Consider the following 26,226-nt stretch of genomic DNA (forward strand, 5'->3'; position numbering starts at 1 on the left):
TGGAACCATGACATAGATGCCTCACTTTTATTCTATAATTGGGCCGAGACTAGCTTTAATATAGCTTAATTTCTATCCTTGAAGGCACTGACAAGAATGGCTCTTGAATTATAGCAAAATCTCATGTGTTTTCTTGTTTTATGAAGGACTCAATAAATGCCAAGACTTGTCCTTGGTTCTCATTTCTTAAGTGGGATGGTGTTTATATTTTAGCCCAAAGAGGCATTGCTATTATCTTATGCTTCCTTTTTTTATCTGTTAACCAACATAATAATGACAGTATAAATCAGCTCATTTGTTAAATGGTTCTCTAGGCTGGCCTTAAGAAAACGTTAGTTTTAGCTAAAACACTTCAATCACTCAACATGAGCTCACCTGATACAGTCTGGTACTCTGAAGGATATAAATAAGATATTTCTCATCTTAAGGAGCTCACAATAAATTTAGATGGAGGAAGTGGACAGTAAAATTGAAACACTTGGATATTAATATGAAAAAAACCAACTCAGATTTTAGCATATGAAATTCATTTTAAGTGGACAGAAAATGTTGCAGATTTTGTTTGTTTGTTTGTTTGGCCTTCCAATATTAGCTGTTATTATGAGTGTATTGAGAAGGAGTTTGCAGTGAGGAAAAATTGTGAGGTTGAGTTAAGAAGGGCTTATCTTCTTTGGAATATGCAAGTTGATATTTTCTAAATTCAATTTGTATTTTAATTCATGTTTTGCAGGGCTTTTCCAAAATTGGTTCAACCAACCAGTAAATCAAAAAGGATTCATTAAAGCATTTCATTGCAAGGCACTGTTTATAAAACAGTAAGAAGATAGCGTCATTTAGGTTTGAATGCTGTACAGAGAGCACCAGCTTATGGAGTCAAGATTTTCTAAAAGAAGAGGCAGAGTGACTCAGAGCTCCCTCGTCCACAACCAAGTCATCAGAGCAACTCCACTTCCATGAGGGCACCCAGGTTACTGCTTTACTTTTTTTGAAGCTCTTGCTGGCCCTGAGACCACAGTTTTACACTTCTCTATCTGATCTCTTGCCTCTAACTACTTTGCAATTTGCCCTCTTGAATGTCTCTGTAACCAGACTCCAAGTTCTACCCGACTCTGAGTGTCTCATCATCCAGTCTCCAGGGTCATTCCAGCCAGTGGCCCAGGCTCTTGTGGGATTTCCACTTTTTAAGTCTGTGTGGAAGTTTCCCTCCCATTATCCTCCAGACGTGTTGGGTTCAAACCCTCAGTGTATGATACTCTTCCTAGTACCAGGTGGACCTTTGAGACTTGCAGAATTCAGACCCAGGACGTGGTCTCTGATTAGCAGGTGGATCTCTCTTTTGAGCACTGACACTGAGGGGGTGGCCCCAGTAAGCTGTGCTGAGCCGCCAGCGACCACAGCGTAGAGGTCAGGGTCCCGTATCCTTCTGGAAGGAGAAGGAAAGCTGTGGCCTCTGCCTCATTTGCCAGGGGGCCTGGCACACTCTTCTTTGTGTGACTTCTGTGGAATTAATATAAGTCAGATAGCATTCTTTCTATTGAGGCTCTTACAACCAAATACTTAAGACAGTATAAAACCAGAGCTTTTCTGGATGTAAAGAAATGGAGTCATTTTAAGAAGAAAGAAATTTGTAGCTTCTGGAAAAGCACGGTAAAAAAGCAATGAGATCTGAACGGTAGTAAATGTATTGTTTTATTCAATGAGAGAGAAGACAAAAAATTCTTATATACTTAACGATTTCCTAAAAGCATAGCTTTATTTATTTATTTTTGTACTTAGTCTCTGCTTGTGGTTTGGGACATTTCATTAAAAAATGTTAAATAAAATGTTCCCTATTTATAAAAAACAAAAAACAAAACAAAACAGAAGAATATCTTTGCATTAACAAAAGGCATGATGTAGAAAATAACTTGGCAGAGATGGAGTCCAGACAACAGCAGAGTTGCTTGGGAGAACCTGGGGGCAAGCATCGGATTGGCATATAGTCTTGAGAGCAGGGCCACATCACACAGTAAACAGGAATTCACACAAGGAAGCACCAAGAGTCCCAGAGGGAGATTGAGGATACTAAAATCAGGGTCCTGCATTGATAATCAAATGGGAATTCATGTGTCATGAAAAAGAACAGGGCTCTCAGGCAAGGTGGCTCTTAACAGATTTCTTCAGTATCAGCCAGCTTTCACTGGTCCAATCTAATTTGTAAACAGATAAACCAGTGGTGTCTTCAGGGTAGCTGAGGCTTCTGACACAATCTCTGTGACAAAATTTCATTATGTGAGGATACGAAGAGAAATAGGCACATAAAAACTAGTCAAATAAATCCATATATCTAAAAGACATTCTATGTTTCTTGTAATCTATTCATCACAGGTGTGAGAAAGAATCCCTTCAACAAGAAAAAATTGTTTAAAATTGGATATTCATTCCAAAGTATGAAGATCCTATATCTTTTATGCTTCCCTCCTACATTATCCATCAAACAGCAAATAAAGTCATGTGCAGAGGTTTGGGGAGAGTCCCCAGTGAGGGCTACTGTGAAGACAAATGGTTAATGTCTGCTCTCCCAGCTGCTCAGGTAATTACTGTAATAGAAAACATCTTGAGGGAAAACACTGCATACAGTTATTAGCAATTAACCCACAACTCTAAAAATCACAATTCTTACTAATAATAGAACATTGCCCAGCCAGCCTCATTATAATCTCTACACATGAGTCTTGTATTTTCAGAAAATGTGAAATCTTGTAGGTTACTACTATTTCAAATGCAAATAGGAACTTGGTATGATGAAGATGACATTGAGAAATGCAAAATGGAGTAGAGAGAGAAACAGAGAGCCTATGATTTATGTGGTAATAGACTAATTCCCAGACATGCAAACGATTCAGATATATTAAAAAGAACTTCCCTCTGAATGTTTACTACAATTACAGGGCCCGGTGGTGTTAATGGTTGATGGTACTAAAGTGGTAAAGAAGGTAGGATAAATGAATGCAGGGCAGGAGAAATCCACGAACTAAAATAAACAGATATGGTATTGCTTTGTTTTTCTTTGAATCATGGAATCTTCTTAGACACAGCAGGTCATGAAGCTCCAATGCTTTTCCTCCCATTTGGACATGTTTCATCCACTGTTCCCCATATTGTTGACCTCATTCAATGCTTACCAGTCTTCTTGCCTTTCTAGAACACACTAAGTTTATTCTTGTCTCAAAGTCTTAACGCTTGCTCTTACTTCTGTCTGTAATATTGGTCCCTCAGGTTGGGTGTGACTGCCTCCTTCTAAGAATGCAGATATCTACATAGAAAAGGCCTGATCACACTACACAATAGCCTGCCTCTCCTTTCTCTTTCTGTTCTATAACATTCTCCTATTTTTCCATACATATAAGTCTATCTGATAGAGTAGCCTATTCTATTATTTCTTAATTTATCAGATTAGGCAGTATTTATTGACTTCCTCCCTATTTTGGCTCCATTATACCCCGCTCCAAACCTTGCTTTCCACTATGCCTTCAGTAGTTGTTAAACAAATCTGCATCAATATTTGCATTATTTTATAGATGGCATATTGTTTGCAACTACACCAAATAATGTCAGGATATTTACTTTCTCAATAAACTTTGTTTTTTCTTCAGTTAATAATTTTCTTGTGTTTTTTTTTTTTCTCATTGATCAGTAGTTAGTTTTCTCCCCAAGCGTTCTAATGCCTAGAAATAATTTCTGTAACTCCCAAGCACATTAAATGACCCTCCTCCCCTTTTATCTTCCAGAGATTTTTCCTATATTCTCTACTTACTTGCTGGCTGTAGGATGCTTTTTAATTTTGACTCACAGTTTGGGTTGTAAAACTTCCCTTTGTCACCTTCCTGAGAATCCTCTTTTCCATATTTTCTGGTTTCCATATTTTCCTTTCTTAGCTCACTTCCTCATTTTGCTGGGATATATCCTCCACTAGCTTCCTATGAAAGTATATGTGAGTGGTCAGTTTTTTTGAGCTTTTGTATGTCTGAAATGTCTTTCTCTTAAACTTGATTGATAGTTCAGATTAGTATGGAGTTCTAGGTTGAAAACCATTTCCCTCAAAACTTTGAGGTTATTATTCCCCTATTGTATATCACTTGGTGTTTGTTTTCAGAAGCCCAATGCTATTCTGAATGATGTCCTTCGTATCGTACTATCTCTGACCCTTTTAGAATTTTCTCTCTGTCTCTGCTGTTGTGGAATTTCAAGACGATGCATCACTGTGAGTTGTTGTCCCACAAACTCTGTGTACTCGGTCCATGTGGAGATTGACGTCTTCTGGTTCTTAAGTTATTTGTTTGATGATTCCTCACCTTTGTTTTCTCTTCTCCTCTCTTTCTGCCTCTCCTGGATTAATCCACTCATTTTATTTCCTTTTATTTCCTAGTTTCTCTCTCTTCCTCCCTGTCTCTGCCCGTCTGTCTCTCCTTTTATCTTCTGGGAGATTTCCTTGATTTTCTCTAACCTTTCTATGGAATGTTTTTTCACTGCAGTTATCCTATTTTTAATTTCAAAAAGATATTTCTCAGAGTGTTCCTGTTCCATAGCAAAACATTTTTTTGTGTATGTGAATGTAACATATCCTCTTTCTTAAGATAATACTTATAATTTGGGAGGGAGGGGATTTTTCTCCTTTTCTTTCAGGTTTCTTTTATCTGTTATTTTCATGTGGTCTCTACGTACTGGAAGCTTTCTTTATATCTGGTGATCCTTGGCTGATTATGTTTAAGAGTAAGCACTACAAAGATTATTAGAAAGAAGTTCTGCTTTTGTGGGTGGGTGTAGTCAAGTGGTAGACTTAACTGGAAGATTATCAATCACTGACCTTTTTATTGGGGTCTCCAGAAAACAGTCCTCCAACCTCCTGCATGGTGCAAGATATACAGTTGGATATAGGTTTTCTGGGGACCACAAGTGAGAAGGACCATGAGAGGGCTTCAGTTTATCCTGTGGACTTTCCACCTAACGCTCTTGCGTTTAGCCCTCTGCCAACCTCTGTTTTCCACTGTGTCAAGGATAAACCCCTGCAATTCAATTTTTCCAGAGAATACATCACCTGTGTCTTGAGGGGTATAAGGAGAGGGAACATCAGGAAGTCAACTACCCTACATATTTTACAAGCATACCCCTCATTTTAGGCATCACTCACTCCTTCCAGGTTTCTTCAAGCACCAGATTTCTCAGATGTTCTCTCTGGGGAACTAGCTCACTTCTCTTCTCCTAGGCATTGCCTTTTACAGGCACCTACCTTGTAACTTTTGTGACTTCTATCTACCAATGCAGTTAGTAATCCTGCATCAGGCTTCTATCTTCCAAACTCTTCTTGAAATAGTTGACTAGTTGTCTCCTCTCTCGTTCATATTGGAGGATAGTATCTAAAAACATTTCTTTACTCTTCATTTAGTAAAATTTGGGGAGGGAACAGATATAAAATATTATGATCAATTCGCTGTATTAAACTGAAACACTATTTTTTTTTTCAGGACATAGCATCTATTTTTTAAACTAGTTGCTACGTTTATCTAAAACAGTGGTTTTCAAGCTTTAGTGTGCATCAGAATCATTTGAAGGGCTTGTTAAAATGAATTGCTGGGCTTCCCTGGTGGCCCAGTGGTTGAGAATCTGCCTGCCAATGCAGGGGACACAGGTTCGAGCCCTGGTCTGGGAGGATCCCACATGCCGTGGAGCAACTAGGCCTGTGAGCCACAATTACTGAGCCTGCGCGTCTGGAGCCTGTGCTCCGCAACAAGAGAGGCCGCGACAGTGAAAGGCCCGCGCACCGCGATGAAGAGTGGCCCCCACTTGCCGCAACTAGAGAAAGCCCTCGCACAGAAACGAAGACCCAACACAGAAAAATAAATAAATAAATAAATAAATAAATAAATAAGTCAGGGGCTCTTTAAAAACAAAAACAAAAACGAATTGCTATTGCTCACCTCCAGACTGGCTGATTCAGTAGTTAGGGGATGGGCCTGAGAACTATTTCCAACAAGATCCCAAGCAATGCTGATGCTGCTGGCTTGGAAGCCACACTTCGACAAACACCAATTTATATGTATGGACTTTTGGTTTAATTTACTCTGGTTCTAGTCTTTCGTATTCAGAAGTATGTGCCTCCTGAGCTCCTAATCATCCTTTATCACCTACCCCATATACATCCTCTGGAAGGCTTTGCAGACCATATAGAAAGCATATCCTCCCCCAAACTAACCCCTTTCTCCTCTATATTTTATTGCTACTTGTTATACTAATCACATAGGACAAGTCACATGTCTGACTTCCATAGAAAGTAAACTCTTCGTGCGTGTAGCACCTGTCTTATTATTTACATTCTTCTTCCTCCTTCTCCACCCTCCCTTCTCCCTCCAGTTCCCAACCTCCTCTGACTCTTTCCCCTGCTCCTCCGTCCTCATTTCTATTATGGGACTCATTGCCTCACATATAGAGGCATGATGAACGGAAGTTTTGTTACCACGTGCAGTTGATACATAGGACGCAAGTTTGGAATGGTTTCTCTCAGAAGTTGTGAATGTCTTAATTCATTCATCAGTGTGTCATGTAACCATTGGCAGGCACATTCTTGAAGTCAGGCATGCAGATTACAGCAGCTTTACGCAAAGTAGCTGATCTGTGAACTCTTCATTACCTGGTCCCAAGGATGATAAGGAGCTTACCTCAGAAGGAAATCAATGGACTCCTTACTTCACTGGGAAAGTCTTGCCATTAAAAAATATCAGCTGAACTAAATAGTGCACTTAGTGATGCAGTCCACTTTCATTCTGGCAAAAGCTTCTCATCTCGTCAGGGATGAGTATGAAACACGTTGCAGTTTGGCACTGGTCAGCAAACAGCACTTTAAAAAAAAATGGGGGCTTCCCTGGTGGCGCAGTGGTTGAGAGTCTGCCTGCCAATGCAGGGGACACGGGTTCGAGCCCTGGTCTGGGAAGATCCCACATGCCGCGGAGCAACTAGGCCCGTGAGCCACAACTACTGAGCCTGCGCGTCTGGAGCCTGTGCTCCGCAACAGGAGAGGCCGCGACAGTGAGAGGCCCGCGCACCGCGATGAAGAGTGGACCCCGCTTGCCGCAAATAGAGAAAGCCCTCGCACAGAAACGAAGACCCAGCACAGCCATAAATAAATAGATAAATAAATAAATAAAAGTTTTTAAAAAATGGGGTATAATTCACATGTCTTAAAATGTACCCTTTTAGTAAGTGTACAACTCAGTGCTTTTTCATGTTTTCACAAAGTTATACAACCATCACCGCTACCTAATTTCAGAGTGTTTTCATTACTCCAGAAAGAAACCCTGTACCCAGGAACACTCTCCATTTCCCACTCTCTCCCAGCTCCTGGTAACCACTAATTTACATTCTGTTTCTATGGATTTTTCTACTCTGTACTTTTCATATAAATGGAATCATAAATAAGTATGTGGCCTTTTGTATCTGGCTTCTTTCACTTAGCATAAGGTTTTCAAGGTTCATCCATATTGTAGAATATATCAATACTCCATTCCTTTTTATGACTGAATAATATTATGATGTATGGATATGCCACATTTTGTTTATCTGTTCATCAACTAATGGACATTTAGGTTCTTTCCATTTTTTGGCTTTTATAAGTAACACCGTTACAAATATTCTTGTACAAGTTTTTGTGTGGACATATGTTTTTCATCCTCGTACAGTGGAATTGCTGGGTCATATCGTAACTTTGTGTTTAATGTTTGGAGGAACTACCAAACTATTTCCAAAGTGGCTTCACGATTTTACATTCCCACCAGCAATGTGTGAGGGTTTAAATTTCTCCACATCATTGTCAATACTTGTTACTGTCTCTTTGATTATAACCATCCTAGTAGGAGTGAAGCTGTACCTCATTGTGGTTTTGAATTGCATTTCCTTAATGGCTAATGATATTGAGCATCTTTTCAATGTGCTTATTGGATATTTATGTATCTTCTTCGAGAAATGTCTATTCAAATCATTTCCCCATTTTTATTGTTGCGTGGTAAGCATTATTTATATATACTGGCTACCAGTTCCTAATGAGATATGTGATTTGCAAATATTTTGTCCCATTCTGTGGGTTGTCTTTTCACTTTCTTGATAGTGTGCTGACTGCACTTGGTATACCATAGCACCATAGCTGAAGCTGTCTGTCTTATATGCTTCAGAAAACACACAGTCAAAACTACAGAAAATATTCCAGGTGCAAGCGTGTACTATGCTTGTATGAAAGTGGAGGATAATGAACTTTCAAATACACTAGCTTTGGGTTGGTGATTTAGAGCCTCAGCTATAACTTGGGCTTATCCTTCCAGAGAATAGCCGACAATGTTTCCTATCTTCTTACGTGGGGTTTAAATGGATAGGCTCAAGACCACGTTAGGTTTGATAATTTTTCCTTAGGTGGATATGTTTTCCTTATTTACACTGAGGTTCATTCGTCACTACTATGCTCAGTGATTCACTCTTGTGAAACCCTCCTCTGATTGATCCATACTGAGTTGGAGAGGAATGGAAAATTCTATACTATCAATGATTGATTTTGATGTTTCCTGGATGTGAATGCTTAGCTTATAAAAGGTGAGCTAATGGCACAGTATGAGTAGCTTATTGCAGCCAGGGCCTAAATAACTGGGCCCACTATGAAGCACGTATCAGGCTGTGTTGCTCCATCTGTGTGTTCTTTAGGATTAGATCTATTCAACGTTAGCATGGTTAGTTGTAGAGGCATTGATAGTGGCTGTTAGGATTTGATCAGTTACCCAAGGCATTCAGACATTAAAAATTGGAATTCAGAATAAAAGCTTCCAGGGAAGGGATTTTTGTATTCACTTTTTCTTCTTTGACAGAAAAAAAAAAAAAAAAAAGTTAGGAAAAGTGGGCTTTATGCAAATAATAGTAAAGAAGCTCTTTACATACAAAAATTAGCTTTAAGTCACCCCAGATAGTCAAAGCAATCTTGAAAAAGAAGAAAGTTGGAGTCCTCACATTTCCTGACTTCAAAATATACTACAAACCAACAGTAATGAAGATGGTATGGTTCTGGCAAAAAGACAGATATATAGACCAATGGAATAGAATAGAAAACCCAGATATAAACCCTTGCATATACGGCCAAACAATTTTGACAAGGATGCCATAACTACACAATGGGGAAAGGGCAGTCTCTTCACCAAATGGTGCTAGGAAAACTGAATATCCACATGCAAGAGACTGAAGTTAAACCCTTATCTCACATCATAAACAAAAATTCACTCAGAATCGATTAAAGACCTAAACATAAGACCTAAAACTATAAAAGTCCTAGAAGAAAACAAAGGGGAAAAACTTTAAGACATTACATTTGGCAATGATTTCTTGGGCATGACGCCAAAAGCACAGGCAACAAAAATAAAAATAGACAAAGGGGACTACATCAGGCTTAAGAATTTCTGTGCATCACAGGAAACAATCAACAGAATGAAAGGCAACCTAAGGAATGGGAGGAAATCTTTGCAAGTCATATATCTGATAAGGGGTTAATATCTAAAATATATAAGGAACTTCTACAATTCAACAACAAAAACAAATTACTTGATAAAAAATGGGCAAAGGATTTAACAGACAGTTCTTTAAAGAAGATATACAAATGGCCAACAAACACATGAAAAAATACTCAGCATCCCAAATTGTAAGAGAAATGCAGTAAAAAGTACAATGAGATATCATCTCACACCCATTAGGATGGTGACTATCAAAAGAATAGAAGACAACAAGTGTTGAGGAGGATGTAGAGAAATTGGAACTCTTGTGTGCTGCTGGTGGAAGTATAAAAAGGTGCAACTGTTATGGATAACAGTATAGAGGTTTCCCCAAAAATCAAAAATAGAATTACCATATGATCCAGCAATCCCACTTCTGAGTATATATCCGAAAGAATTTAAAGCAGTATCTTGCAGAGATATTTGCACACCCACATTCATTGCAACATTATTCACAATAGCCAAGAGGTGGAAGCAACCCAAAAGTCCATCAACAGATGAATGGATAAACAAAATGTGACATATACATACAATGGAAGCAACCCAAATGTCCATCAACAGATGAATGGATAAACAAAATGTGGCATATACATACAATGGAATATTATGTAACCTTAAAAAAGAAGGAAATCTGTCACATGTTACAACATGGATGAATCCTGAGGACATTATGCTAAGTGAAATAAGCCAGTCATAAAAGAACAAATACTGTATGATTCTACTCATGAAGTGTCTAAAGTAGTCAAAATCATAGAAACAAAATAGAAAGTTGTTTGCCAAGGGCTGAGCAGAGAGGGGAAGGGGGAATTCCTGTTTAATGGGAATAGAGTTTAAGTTTTGCAAGGTGAAAAAGTTCTAGAAATCTACTGCACAACAACGTGAATATACTTAACACTGCTGAACTGTATATTTAAAAATGGTTAAGACAGTAAATTTAATGTTACATGTTTTTTTTTAACATACACACATACACACACATGAAATTAACTGTGTAAAGTACAGTTTCCAAAAAAGTACAAGTCAAATGTTTATCTGGGCTGATCTTCTAATTATGTTCTAATAAATATACATAATTCTGGAGTTGGTAATTCTATTATAACTCACATCTGATTGGTCAAGTCTTTACGGCAAATGAGTAGCACAATACTGAGAAATTATGTATTAGTCACTAGACAGATATCTTAGGAGTTTTATGCTAAATTTATCATTTTCCTTAAAAAGAGAGCTATTGGTTTGTAGGGACAAAATATAGTGGCAGATGAAACCAAAGCAAGAATGATTATTCACATCTTGGTGTGACAATCCCAGTGGGTTCCTGGGTGAATTTCATTCCATTTTGCCTGACATCAAGATTTCAATGTACATGGCTCATTAGTGCTTGTAGGCATTTCTATAATGGCAATTTATTACACTTTCAGGTGACAGAATCTGTCCTTTGAAGAATTGCTTTCTGACCTCCTCCTCTTTCCACCCACAACACCTGCCAGATGAAGTGGCCTGTTCTCTTTTCCTGTCCCCGTACAGACACTGGAAGTTTTTGTGTGCAGGAGAGCAGGGCTGAAAAGCTTTGGCAGGAAGGTTTTTTGCAGCAGCCTGCCTGTCGAACTGCATGGATGAACAATTTCTCAATTAGAAGAAGATAGACGAGAAGATAAAGTATGCAGGGACTGTAAAGCTTCAAGCAACAGCTGAGGAAGATTTTGGAACATCTGGTCAGAATCTATTTCTTTTTAGGTAAGCATTCCTTTTTACAGCGAGCATACATACAGCGTGAAATTGGCTTACCCCGACTCCTCCTTACAAGGGAGAAGCTAGTTAGATTTATCACTCCTTTGATGCAGGTCTGGAGAGAACGGGGTAGCATGTGGCATTCCCACCGGAGGTCCCCCCAAATCCTTTGGGCTCTCCTCAGAGAGAACATTTGTCTGCTGTAGCAAACCCATTTTTAAAAACCTGTTCAGGTTGGCAGTGTAAAATACCATTCACAAAAATAAAACCCAATTCATGATGCGTCTGTTTTTTCCTCCATGAAATTTATGTCTGAGCAACGGATGCCATCAACACAAAACTTCTCTCTCTCTTAATTTAAAAAGTTGATTCTTTGTGTGTGTGGCTCATTACCTTGCTTTGTTAAATTTTAAAATTTCTTTCATGTTGGGCAATAAACGCTGAATGAATGGTTTTGTCTGTATCTGGCTTCATTTTGTGTGTTCATAGCATCCCCAAACCACCAAACTGCATTGCTCTTTTACTGTGTAAGACCGTAAGTAACAGGTTTCATAATGCACCCTTTTTAAAGAGAATAGCATAACCAGCCAATAAAACCAAATTACCAATTATTTTTAAATTGTATGAACAAACTGCAGAAGGAGAGCTGAGTTCAAATTAGGGCTTCCCAGTTCATGGAAAATTTTAAATCCTTATGCTGGAAGAGTATATTTCATTTAATGGTAATTGCTTACATGGCGTTGTATTATATTATTATCCATGCTAGAATAATTTGAAATCAACCTCACTTTATGAAATATACAGTAATCACATTTAGCGTCACATCTGAAGTGCTTTTAAATATTCATCTATAATAAACATGGTTTTAAACTAATGTACATAAAAGGAAATTTTTCTAATTTGGGATTTTCAATTTACTGATTCACTTCCCCTGTACCCAAACTAAGCATGCCCTTTATTAAACAAACATGCAGTCAGATAATTTACATACATTCCTATATTTCCCCATTATTCTTTAGCTCTTAAAATAGTTCTGAGTTTCAGCTGTGGCTTACATAAAATTTAGCCTTGTAATAAAGAAGGTCTATTATTTATGCAAGACTTTCTTTAATATAAAGAAAAAAAAAATGATTAGAAACTTTTTACACTCCAGGAGAGAATGAGATTAGTTGAAGATAGAGCCCTACGGAGTTAAAACTAGTCCAGAAGCAAAGAAAGGCTTAGCAAATCATATGAATTCCGGGGTACAGTTAAGCTATACTGTCATCTTTAGGTGTGCTGTACATTTTCATTAAAACAATTAAGATAAAACTGTATTGAAATAACCCGGAGTCTTTAGGTTTCATCCAAAGACAAACTAAAAGTTGAATCAATGGAAAGAATTAACCTTTTCACCTCTACTTATATCCAGAAGGGAAGAAAAACAGCCTCACCTTATGTAGTTAGTACACACAGCTCAGGAATCACCATTACTGTGAATTACCAGTTTCCTTTTCTTCATTTCCGCCCTCACCATGCCCTGCCTGCCCTTGGTCATTTCACTGTTCATTAGCACCTCACTAGAACAGGGAGAGGAAAAAGAAGAGGATGTGAAATTAAGCATTCAACTTTGTTACTTGGTAACAAAGGTGACAAAGAGGTTCAGGAGAAGTTAAAACTAAGAGTTAAAAATAGATGTTAAAATTATCAATGTGTTTCAGCGACCCATGCTGGGCATGTCATTATCAGAACTAATTAAGAGTTAGCCAAGTGACAATGCATTTCTACAACAGATGTCAGCACTTTTCCAAAGTCCGCTCTGTGATTGGAGAAGGTTTGGTTCATGTATAACAAGTATTTAGAAAAAAAAGAAAGAATGAATCCCTGTTTTATAAAATAAGGGGTTCAAATAATGATTTCTATTGTGCAAATTGCTTCAAAATTCTGTTTGTTAAAGATATCTGTCAAAAGATAGAGATATCTAGTTGTATATTTATGATTTTTCACTTTAAGTTAACTTCAATTAAAAAAAAGTAAAAAGAATAAATATGTCTAGGAGAAATAGAGAAGACTGCAGGGTGGTGTGAACTCCCAACTCCCCAAATCAAGGAGGGCAAAATCACAGAGTGCGAAATAATTCAGGAGTGGAATGGTTCTAACGCACCCTCATCTTTTTCTTTCTTTTCATAGAAACCCCAAAAGTTTGCTCCTCAGTCTCCCCTGTAAATGCCCAGTTGCTTCTTTAGTTGCAGAAAAAGCAGAAAGAAAAGAAGGGAGAACAAAGGCTCAGAAGACTGAAACTAAGAGCCAGATGGTTAATTCAGCTATGAAGGGCAAAGGGAAGCCCAAAAGACCATTTGGGGAAGATCCTTTTAGGGTTCCTAGGATTGAGGAAATCAGGTGGTACCACTTTAAATGTTTGACTAGGAGTGAGTCATTGGAGAGCCACTTTTGGTAAGTTCAGGAATCAGAGAAAAAAGTTGTCCCGCTGCAGATTGATCCGTTTCCTGCAGGGCTGAACTGCAGATTATGGCTTCGGAGCCGGGCTGTCCTTGTTGGAGGGCACAATGCACCATAGATTTTTATTTTCACGAATCAGACTCCAGAGGTTTGTGGCCTTCCAGACAGCAGCTGGCGCCGGGCAGAGGCATCTCTTCGGGCCGGAGCTGCTGGCGACCGCGCGGCGCTTGGCTATGCGTCCCAGGCAGGCGGGCCAGCACCGCAGCCTAAGCCTCCCGTTCCGAGCAGACGCTGTTCCCTTCTGGAAGGGCTCTAGGGGCTCGCAACTGACTGCTCCTCAGCAAATTTGGGGGCAGAGGGGCTGGTTTGAAGGAAAGGAGGGAGTAGGTTTGGAAAAGGGTTGGCTCCTCCTTATAACTCTGGTGCCTGAAGGGGGTGAGATAGACGGTGGGCAAATAAATGGAAGGGAGATGATCCCATTTGGAGTAACGAGGATTTCTGGATGAGCCGACGAGGTGTCCTGCAACTGTCGATTTGGCAGGAGATTTGACTTAATCAACTGCTGTTTGGTTCCTACTTCAAACCGACCTCGCCCCGCCCCCCCGCCCCCCACCCCGGCCTGTGTTCTGACCGACTCCCAAGACTCGGGTTGGGAGCGAGCGGAGCAAGAAAGAATCAAAAGTCAGCCTTCCTTTGGTCTCTGCTTGTGGCAGATGTACAGCTGGCTTGGTTCTGAGCAGGTTGGTGTGTGAGGGGAAGCCAGAGCCGCTTCGCCTCTTTGGCGAGGTTTGGGTGTGTGTCTTGGGTGGGTGGGTAGGAAGAGGTAGGAAGCAGGGTTAGGCGGGAGGATTGAGCAGAGTCCCCTAAATCTCTTCTTAGCTGCCCCTCCAGCCCCCAGCGTCCAGCCCCCGCCGCGCCTCCTCCTGGCGGCGCGGGAGAGAGGAGGGGGTGAGGAGGGCGCGGGGGTGGGGGGCGCCCAGCAGCTAGTCGAGCCGCGGTGGCGGCGGGGCTGTCTCTTTAAGCGCTCCGGAGGGGCCGGGCCCGGAGGGCGGCGAGCGCGTTTCCATGGCACCGAGGCTGAGGAAGCTGCGGGGCTGCTGGGCTCGCAGGTTGCCAGTCGCTCCCGGCGGAGCAAGGGCGCGCATCTCGGCGGCCCCGGGCGCCTCGGGGACTCGCCAAGGCGCTCCGCCCGCGCTCTCCGCGTCGCGGGTGATGCCTAGTGGGCCTGAGCTGCTTTCGCGCCCTCCGCAGGGAGACGCATCTCGTCGGACCCGCGAGCCCCGCACACCAACTTCTGCCCGCCCAGCGAACTCAACTTCTGCGCGGGGCTCGGACTTGCGGAGCCGGAGTGGCGCGCGGCGCGCAGCCGGCGTGGCGGCTGGAGCAGCTCCGCCCGGCGGAGATGACCTGGCGACTGTGGCTCTGGTGCTTCTGCGCTTGGGTGGCCGCCGGCTGGCCGCCAGGCAGAGCCCTTCAGCTCCGTCCCGGCATGTAAGTGGCGCCCGCGCGCTCCGGGACGCGGTGGGGGGAGAACCGGCCCCGTATGCCTCCGCCCACCCCAGACCTGCCGCAGTCCTGGCGGCCGCAGCCGTTCCCTCCCGGAAGGGATGGAGGGCAGGAGTGGCAGGCGGGCACCGGGCGGGGTCGGCGAGCAGTCCCAGGCGGAGCGCGGCGGGAACGCTGTCCCCAGCGCGTCCTCGGGTCGGAGACGAGGACCCGGGGGGGCTGGGTGCTTTCCACCTGACAGACTTTCTCAGCGCCTGACAGAATTTTCCCCCAAATTGTGTGTGTGTTAATTTCCTGTTTGGAAGAGTAATGGGCTAATGCTAAGTTCCACTTTCTGAAAGGGTTTTGAATGAAATCGTTACTTGACATGTCCTTTCTAGAGACCAAAGAGTTTATATATATATATATATATATATATATATATATATATATAGTCTTTTTTTTTTTTTTTTTTGAGAAGTATCTCCGAGTCCGAAGGAGTGGATTATTCCACAGGTTTGACGAGAGGCGAACCCCGGCTCATTCGCCGAAGTGAGGAGCTGGGGAAGAGAGTATGGCAAGGACTGAATGCGCAGCCACTTAGATGCTAGCCCGGTTAGGAGAGAACTAGAGTAGGAAGATGACTGAAACGCATCCTCTGAGGGTGGGGCATGCTTTCATTTCCAGACTAGAAGTGAAGAAGGCAGCAGATACTCATTCTTGGTCACTGTGTCAACTGTAGCGAGAAGCTCAGGGGAAGTGTGAATCTTTACCAATTGCCCGGTCGCCTTGACCGGCGGAAGAAGTTTGCACTAAATTCTGTAGCATCAGGGGATCGTCATCGAACTGTCTGAGAGAGAAGCCAAATTTAACTGATTTTCCTTTCTGCTCCTGAGCGGTTATGAATAGACCCCAGGGTATTTTGAACCTTTAAACGTCTTTGCTATTTCTTTGCTTCATCTTTGATTTTCTGAAATGTGAATGCTTTATAGTAGAAAAATGGTTTAGAGGAGTACACAAAGCCATCCATACCTTTCTGGGTCTTGACTTTTTCTTGTCAAAAAAATTCTATTCTTGGATTCACTTTACATTTCCATATTTCATTCTTCTCATGTGAGATTCGATTTGCTACCTGGTTACTGCAAATGTCACTAACTATAAATCTTGAGACATGGCCACAGTGCGGTGGCATCTCAGAACAACTTGCCTACATAGTTTGTAAATACGTTTTTTGGCAGAAATGCAAGAAATTTCTGGGTAGGTGATTTATTTTACATTGATAAGATGTGTCTTGTTTATCTGAATAGGCGTTTCCTCTCCAGTTTATCTCAGGAAACACATCTTACTTTGGGTAGCTTGTACATGCATAAGCCTCCACTTTTTAGCAGCTGCTTTTTTAGCATGCTTGCTGCTGGCTAGCCATGCTCTTACTTTTACAAGTGCTGTTATTGAAGTGGACCCTGGCTGGCTCATTAGGTAGCTACCCACGCACATGAAAGAGAAATCCCTTTGGGGGAGGGACACTGAAAACCAACAGAAATACCACCTCACTTTTCATATTGCCTAGATATTTTACCTCATGTTTCAGTATTGATACTTTTGTTGAAAATGCTGGAAGGATGACATTGCATTTTTTTTAAAGGACACTGCTGCTGCAGCTCATTCATTTATCAGGTGAGATGAGATTGGATATTAAAACCAATATAAATTCTTGGGTGTTTAATAGAGATGCTCTTTCTGGGAGTTATTGAGATCACTCTGATGACTCTTAGTACTTTCTGAAATCTGGATAGGAAGCCCTGGTATTAGAGTTAATGGTTTCTTCAGCAGGAACCATGTTGGGATTTAGTGCTAGGTTTCTGCAGATGCCTTTGCTATCATTGTAGGCATGTGCAGTACAACCATGTATAGCACTTGGCTTCCACACACCTGTCCATCTATTAAATTAAAGAGAATTCTTCCTGAGATTTTTATTGACCTCTGAGGTCCATTATCAGTGAGAGCAGGCTTCTAATGAGATGAGGACCACTAATGAGAACACATCATCCTACTGACTGGCACTTATAGGTCATTAACACAGGTAAAAATTTTGTGTAGCTGATCTTGTACTTGAGCAGATTTTGGAGCTGGGGTGACAACTGAAAAGAGGAAATGACTGTGCAGCTAAGTAACAGTCAGCCTAAACGTAATGCACTGTATTTACGGTACATTACTCCACAAGTAAGCTCATTTTCAAAGGAAATTTTACTAATGAAGCAAAAGACGTATGACATATAGGTCCTCCAACTCTAATGATAATTGATCAGATAACCTTGTCTTTTCACTTTTAGGAAACCTTGTATAACTAAGGTTAGGCAGATTCATAAAGTCAGTATTTCACAAAGAGTGCCTACGTACCTACTATGTGATTCCACGTTGGAAATCACAGGTAATGAATACTTAATCTTCCTGAATTCTTAGTTAGATGCCAGGCAAATTTCTAACTACTTTACATGTATTATTTCATATTATCCTGGAAATAGCCCTACAAGGTAGGCATCATTATCATCTCCGTTTATGGTGAAGGAAGAGACACAGTCAGGTTACGTTCACACTCGTGGAATTCATGAGATTTGGATCCAGGTGTTCGAATTCCAGTGCTGGAGTTCTCAACAAATATCATCCCTTTCAGAACACCGAGGCCCAGCCAGTGTTTCTAAGTTCTTTGTAATCACTTCGGGGGGTTCTCAGTGGGAGGGTGGCTGGTACCTTCTACCTAGTGCGTATTGAGGAACCTGTGGGGCTTTTTTGACTGTTGTGAAAGCTATAGGGTTCTGTTGGTGTTTGGTGCTGGGTATGGAAGCGGGTTGGTGTGCTGATTTTCCTGCAGTGGGTAAGATGGTTCCACACAAGGAAGATCTGCTTTCTCTCCTCACTGAGACTCTTCATAAGAAATTTCCTGTTCTCTCATGGCTGTAGACACTTAAAACACTTAAAGCAATGGGCTCGGCTTAAACTGGGAATTGTGGAATAGGGAAAGCTATCCATGGCAAGTATATTATGAATTGGAGAGTTGTAACCGGTGATGGCATTTAAAAAAAATTAATTAAGTTTTGGCTGCGTTGGGTCTTTGTTGCTGCATGCGGGCTTTCTCTAGTTGCAGCCAGCGGGGGCTACTCTTCGTTACAGTGCACGGGCTTCTCATTGAGGGGGCTTCTCTTGTTGCGGAGCACTGGCTCTAGGCACGCGGGCTTCAGTAGTCGTGGCATGCGGGCTCAGTAGTTGTGGCACACGGGCTTAGTTTCTCCGAGGCATGTGGGATCTTCCAGGACCAGGGATTGAACCTGTGTCCCCTGAATTGGCAGGCGGATTCTTAACCACTGCGCCACCAGGGAAGTCCCGGTGATGGCATTTTGATAAAGGGGTATTGAAGAGTTTACTTATGTTAATGGTACTCTGCAAATGTTTTCTCAAGGATTAAATAGATGGAAATAAACTCTACTCCACATCTTTGAGACATCAAAGGAAAATGACTGGCTGTAATACAGTCTATTAAAATTTATCCTTTGTAATGCTCTCTTGTAAACACTTGCATAATTATTGTATACAACATGATGGAAGTAGTAAACATGAGAGTGTTGCAGATAGATATCACACAGGCAGAAGTCTATAAAGACAGATCCAGTAGCTGAAGCTCCTGGGACTTGAGATACTTGGCGTTCTCTGACACTTGGGGGGGAATTTTAAAAAGGTATGGTCACTTTGTGACTCAACAGTCTCCTAAACTGTTTAAGACAGCACACATCCATTCCCTAATGTAGGTATCCAATACAGGTTGACATACAAATGCAAAATGTGCCTGATATGATACAGTTTATCCACTCTACCCTCGCATCCAGCACATGCCTGTAGAACTGTTTCACCTCAGCCTTCTGTAGCTGATATAGAAACTTGTGGTCAGAGTGGGAGAGATTTAGATTTTCAAATAATGAATAAATTTAGAAGTAGAGAAAGGTAAAAAGGTATAATAATTCAGAATCACACCATGTTGGAATTTGTTTTATTTTGTTTTGGTTTTGTTTTTTACTTCTGAGAAAGCCTGAAATTGAGCCAATTAGAGACATCTGGGGCTAATAACAGTCCACTTTTAAATTTACAAATAATTTAAGAATGGTCTGTGGTCTGTCATTTACTCAGTGTAAATTAGTTCAGAAATATTTTCCTTTCTCATGAAGTCAGCCACACTGAGTATAAAGTGAAGTAGAGAAGGCTGAGTGTTCTCTCCATGGGCAAGGCATTATTTCCAGTAGTTTGTATTTATTGATATCTTTAATCCTAACAACAATCCTCTGAGGTAGATAATACTATCATCTCTATTTTCCAGATGAGGACACTGAGGCAGAGAGAGAGGTTAAGTAACTTGTCTGAAGTTTCATAGCTGAGAAGTGGCGGGATGGGCTTTGGGCGCATTCTAACCCCAGAGACTTGTTCCTAATCACTGTTACCTGTGATGGTCCCTCTGCCCTTGACCTCTCCTTTCTAGGCTTCCTAGGGTCTCAAATTACCAGCCTCCCAGACCCTCCTGCTTATATTTAGCAGTAGTTTACTCTTTCTCCTATTGCTTCAAGTGGACCTAAGCCTCACCTCGGCCATGTAGTTTTAGCAGTCAGCTTCAACCCATACTTTATTCATGAGATTGACATTATATTATTTAATATATAATATTTTGTCAGGCTCCCTGTCCTCAGCTTCAGTGTTGTTTTCTGTATCTTTACTTCTTTCTTAGGTGTCTCATGGGAATAACTTTCTACTTTTTTCAAGGTAATCCCTTCCCTATATGTTCCACATTCCACCTTTAAAATTTTTCTTTATTAGTCATCTCTTTTCTTTCTTTTATTGCCAACTCTTTCCTTTCTACTATTTTTTCCTCTTCTCCCCAATGTGTCCAAGTCTCCTTATCTACATCTCTTTCTGTTCCATGTTTATATGTCTGTGTCTATATGTGGATCTGTCTTGACCTTGCTTCTCTCCTTCACCTTCAATTTCTCAAAACAGCTCTTTGATGCTTATCAGTGATCTTATCATTGATCATTTAAACCACTGCAGTCTGGCCTCCTCTGCTGAAATTCCTTCTCAGAGGCTGCCTTTTTTCCAGAACTCACCCTACTCTCATTTTCCCGTAGTATGTGATATTACTGCCTATTCCTATTTCCCACTTCTCCACTGCTGCACTTGTTCCTTTCCTTTGTACGCTCTGTATCATCTGTAGTTCTCCTGCACCGGCCCCTGCTTTCTCTCACCTTCTATCCTCATTCCTCTTCCCGTTCTATATACTTTACCTGGTTTATCTCTTCTTTTCCACTGGCTTCTATCATATGTTCTATTCTGGTGAAACCCAGATCTGTACATCTAGCCCCATTCTCTTCAGAGCTACAGACTTGCATTTTCAACGATAGATTTATCATCACCATGGGGTTCAGACTCAAAATGTCCTTAGATAATCTCTAGCTATCAATGTTCTGTCCCTCTGAGGTACTTCCCTCATCTTCCCCTCCCTTTGTATTTGAAATCCTTTATCTGTCACTTTTCTCCCACTTTACCTTGTAGTTATATTATGAGCTTTAGGTGAGATGATTATGAAAAGGCCTTTGTATATGACAATGGATAACTAGAAATTAATTTTTATATTCCTATCAGGTACCAAAATTCTAGAAACACCAGCAATGAAATATCTCTTGAATTAGTTCTCTTCCCCATTGCCAGCACTAAAGCCCAGCCAAGCTATATTTACTCCTAGACTGCTCTAGTCATCTCTTGGTTAGTCTTCTGTTTCATATTCTCCGGATCCTCTTTATTTTTATTATATATATGGTTTAACTTTCATCAAAGTTGGTTTCTAAAGCAAAGACTTACTAGCATCATTTCCTTTCTTAAAAACTTTGACTGTCCATGGAGTAAAGTTCGAGCATCAGAATATTATTCCTAAATAGCATTTATTAAATGCCAGGAACAATTTAAGTACCTTCCATATGTTAACTCATTTAATCCTCACAACAACCCTATCAGAGGGTAATATTGGTATCCACATTTTATAATGAGGAAATTGAGATCTAGAGAAGTTAAGGTTTTCTGGAGAAATTGCACATAAAGGTATAAAGCTCAGGAGAGTTTATATTGTTAATAATTTTAAAAGCTAGGCTATGAACCCAGACTGTTTGACTGTAGAATCTTGCCCTTAACTATTATACTTTATTTAAGATTTTATCTTTCTGGTAGTATTCGATTTCATAAACACTTATCAAAGAGTTAAAAAAATTTCCTTTAGTTCCTTTCTCCTTGTCAGGAACTCTGAAGTGTGTAAGATTTTACTCTACCTTCAAGGTAACAAGTTAGTCTGCCACAGTACATTGCTGTTTATTAATCAAGCCATAGCAGGTAGTGTGAGCTTCATGTTTGCACCGGCTTCCATCCCCCCCACCCCGAATTCCATGGGGCAGTGAGGAGTGGCCCAAATGGATACTGTATACATAGTGGATTTATGTCGCAGCTGAGGAACCTGGGCCTTAAAAAATCTCCAATCTTATAAGGGGGCTGATAGCAACCTTGCCCAACTTTTGCCCTTAGAGGGAGACATCGTCTTTATTATCCTGCTCAGGAAACAACTCTGTCCTCAGCCCTGGCAGGACACACTCTCTAAGTCTTCCAAAGCTGTTTGCTATATACAAACATCCTTCTAGAACAGAAGCCATCAAAGCGTCTTCACAAGGTATGAAGAAATGTAAGAGACCTTGAAGAATTGTCTCCCAACACCCCTAACATTTTCCTTCCCAATTTCAGCAGCATGGGCTTTGCTAAAGCTTAAATCTAGTTTTGTTCTCTTTTGCTAAATCCAGCACTTGTTTTTCCATTTCTTTTTCAATAGGTGGGAAACTCTGGAACTAGATGAACACAGAGGTTTAATGGGCTGACTCAAGGGGCTATGTTCAAATCCCAAGTATCTGTCTTTTCTCCACTGAAGCTGAAATCAAATCACTAACCTAGTTGCTTAATGTGTAGCTGATTTTTTTTTCTTGTTACTTCCATTTAACAAATAGTTGGTCAATGTCAACTACTTTGCTGGGCTTTGGGGATACAGAGAGGCTAAGGTGACCCTCTGTCCTTGAGCAACTCATAAACCTGGGGGGAGATCAAGGAACAGACTAGAACCTGTCAAAAGAAAAAAAAGTTGCAGAGATGGAACATATAACCTAGTTGGAGGGAAGAAAGAATCCAGGGCCTCAGTGTAGGTTTTCAAGAGTGTATTTTTCTTAAGCTGATTCATTGAGTAAAGGTTAGATAGACGATAAAGGTGGTGCTGGTGGGTTCTAGTTGGTGAGAAGAGCATGTGCAGGAAGAAGGAGGTCTCCTCTCCTTTAGGAAAAACCGTAAATCATTTTCTTAATGGTATGTCTGGAGGGAAGAATATAAAAGGAACCACAGTAGAAAATGGGTTTAGGGCAGCTGAGAGGGGATAGAGCTCAGGAAGGATCTTACATGTCAAATTGAGAGCTTTGGATTTAGCAGTGGACCAGTGAGGAGCCAGGAAGTGACTGACTGAAAGCAGGGGAGGGACCTATTCAGATTTGTGTTTATTGAATGAAGAATGGCCTGGAGAGGGAAGAGGCCAGAGGTAGGGAGCCTAATTAGGAGGTTCCTTCAGTAGTAGAGGGAGAAGTGGTGTGAGTCTTATTAACAAAGGAAATAGTGTTGGTGATTAAAAGAAGGGACAGATTCCAAAGAAGAGTTGGTGAATGTGTGGAAGAAAGGGAGTGAGAGAGAAAGAAGACTTGAGGTGACCTCTGGGTAACAGAGAAAATCAGAAACACAGGAAAGGCGAGAAGAAGGTGAGTTCAGCAGTGACGCTGTGGGCACTTATGTGTCTGTGGGATCTCAGATGGAGACATTCTGGGGAAGCTCCACAAAAGGGCTTGAGGCTAGGAGAAAGGTCTGGGCTAGAGCTATATTTGGGTGTTGAAGTGGCAGGAGACAAATATGTGTAAAACGTGAGGAGAAAAGATTATTGAAGAATGAACATGGGGAATTGTAATATATGACAGGAAGACAGATGAAAAAGGACCCAAGGAGGAGATTAAGAAACTGCCTGAGAAGAAGGAAAGAGGGAGTGTAAATGCCATGGAAGGCCTCAGGAACGTTAAATAAAAGAGGAACATGGAAAGTGAGGCTGTCACTACTGGAAAGTAATTGACTTAGAGTTACCCAAACACACTCGATGGAAGAACCTTGTTTTAGTTGAGAACTTACCTGTGGCATCCATCACTTGCGGTTGTGGTGACAAGAAGTGGAGACTTCTGGAGAGTGGTTGCATGTGTATGAGTTCGTGCTGGACTAGTGTCTGCCATCATTCTCGGCCTCGCTATTCCCATTGCCAGACATGACAGGACAAAGGACTTCCTGCTGTCCTATTCCAGCAGCGTTAATTACAGATGGGGCACACTTTAAGATCAACTCACAATCGCCAAAGCATTTTCCTTGATTCTGAGGAGATTGTCAAGACGGGCAAGATAAAGTCCCCAGCCCCAAGGAACTTCTAAAACTGTGTTCTTTGTTGTAGGATACTTAGACCAAAGTATGAGTGTAATTAAAAAGGAAGGAGAAACCAAACTCATGAGAGGAAATCATGGAAAGCTTCATGGAAGCGGTGGCATTTGAAGGCGAGGTAGGAATCAAAGCAGAAGGGCATCCATTACAGGAAGAGAGCAGAGCACAGCAAGGCCTCGGAGGCTGTTGGAAGGGCGGAATATCTTCCAGGGGTGACAGATACTGTGGTTAAATGGTGTTGCCATCATTGCTCCCATGCCCTTGGAACTCTCCCCTCACCAGGGTACCCCCCAGAGGCCCCCAGTGTTCTCCACACTTTCCTTTACTCTCAATGAACTTCCCGGCACAGAAGTCATCTATTTCACAGAGAACTTCCAGGTCCCTCAGATATGATTAGTTGACTCTCTGTCCGAGCAATCTGAGCTGTCATTTGTATTTGTCATAGGTATGTGAAGATCTCTAGTTTTCTTAAAGAAATCTATTTGATAACCATGTGATAATGATGAGGACATGTTAGGAATAAGTAAAGACTTTTCCAGCCAACTGTTTGTAAAGTCAGCTCCTGGTTTATAAATTATGTGGCTTGTCAACTCACGATCTGGGAAGTGTTTTCTGTCACTCTTCAGTGGACAGTTTTCAGGGGTGTTAAGTGTTCCTCCTCACTGATATGGTTAATTAAGAATTGACAGTATTTCTGAGCTTTAGTGGCTTTTACTCTTGAGGGAAGAGGCAATCCCAGGAGACTTGAGGTTTGGTTTCTCTGAATTATTAAGAGCACTATTTTCATGGTTTAACGTAGTAGATTCTGATCAGGATCAGGAGAAACGCAACCTAATTTTGAATTTGTTTTTTCCTCTGGAGCGTAAAGCACTAATCTTATTTGCAGTACTTCCAGATTGTCATTATACTGTAAAGGGTTTGATTTATAGACAAAGGTATGTGACAATAGAATAATAGTCAAATTGTATTGCTTTTTTATTTATTGCGGAGTTTAAACAAATTTTGGCTATCCTAGCTTACAAAGTCCCAAAGATAAGAAAAGTGTTCTCAGCGTGAATAAACTGGGAATGTATCTTGACATCAAAAATTTATTTTCTAATGCCTTTCACGGTTTATTCATGCTGAGAACCGCTTCTTATCTTTTGAACTTTTGAACTCTCTCTGTATCAGGCTGAGCAAAAATGAACACGGGTTTCCTTTCAATGGACTGAAATACCACATGTAAAATAAAACAAGTAGAGACTCAAGACACAGCAATACACACTGGCCTATTATGTGATAACAGAATAGTGTTTGTACTGGGCTTTAGGCATGTTATATGCAATATGAAATGAATTTTGAAATAAGAATCACAATAGGCAGCAGCCATTAAAAGGTATGCCTTACATCTCTTGTAAAGCACATCTTGCTTGAATTCAACTGACAGTAACAAGTTGGGACCAGGAAATGACTCAGTCAGCATTCTCCTTTGATAAATCTATTTACAGTAGAAACACCATTAACCTTTTAATTGTTTCACAGCTAAAGTTGCTGTCAGTGCCACCTTTAAAAGGGCTCAGGTTCATTAAAATTTAAGGGACCAGTAAGTTCATAGTCTACTCTAATGACCTAGCGATGGTTGTGAAGGCTCTAAATATATTTTTGGCTCACTGAACAACTGAGGGATTCTTTGTAGTGGCCAGGTGTGCTCCCAGTAAATTGTTGCATTGTCCCATTTCAATCCCACCAGAAAAGTCTCCCCCCTTCTCCCTCATCTGAATCCTAGGGTCTCCTAAAGTCCTGTTGCGCGTCTTCTGTCAGTTTTTATTTAGTTGGCCATGTTAATTCTGCAGGTAGATTTTAATTTCATTGAGGGCAAAGTGTGAGCCCAGTAACTGTTTGTTGAATTTAAACTAATCACTGGTAATCTGTTTCTGCAGCCCCTCTATTGCCCTCTCGTAGATTAAAAAGTACTCCAAACTTATTTGTAAGCATTGGGAGTTCTTGTTCTGGCTGTGCTACTTATTACCTGGGTGAGACTGTAACATCTCTGGTCTCTAGTTTCTCATTTATCTGTTAAAACAGATGTTCCAAGAGATACTGGGTTGGCCAAGAAGTTCATTCGTGCTTTTCCATACCGTTTTACGGAAAAACACAAATGAACTTTTTGGCCAAGCCACTACATGTTCTTCAAGGATTAACCAGCCTTAAAATATGTCCCTAATGTGATTTGTTATATATGATTATTTAACATTGGTCCCTTAAATGTAAGGAAATGTCTGCCCAAGACATTATTTTTTCTGTTTGGCTTTATTCTATGTTAAGCCTTCCCTGATAAGATGTCGTTAAAGGATGCTTTTTCTCTAAAGAATGTTTCTGGTTGATAATAATGAAACACTCTCATTTGCTTAGAGAGGTAAAATATTTCATTTTCTAAGAGAAAACTGAGATGGAGAGATATAAA

The sequence above is a fragment of the Balaenoptera acutorostrata genome, chromosome 4, assembly GCF_949987535.1.
Source record: "Balaenoptera acutorostrata chromosome 4, mBalAcu1.1, whole genome shotgun sequence".
In the NCBI taxonomy this organism is placed as follows: Eukaryota; Metazoa; Chordata; class Mammalia; order Artiodactyla; family Balaenopteridae; genus Balaenoptera; species Balaenoptera acutorostrata.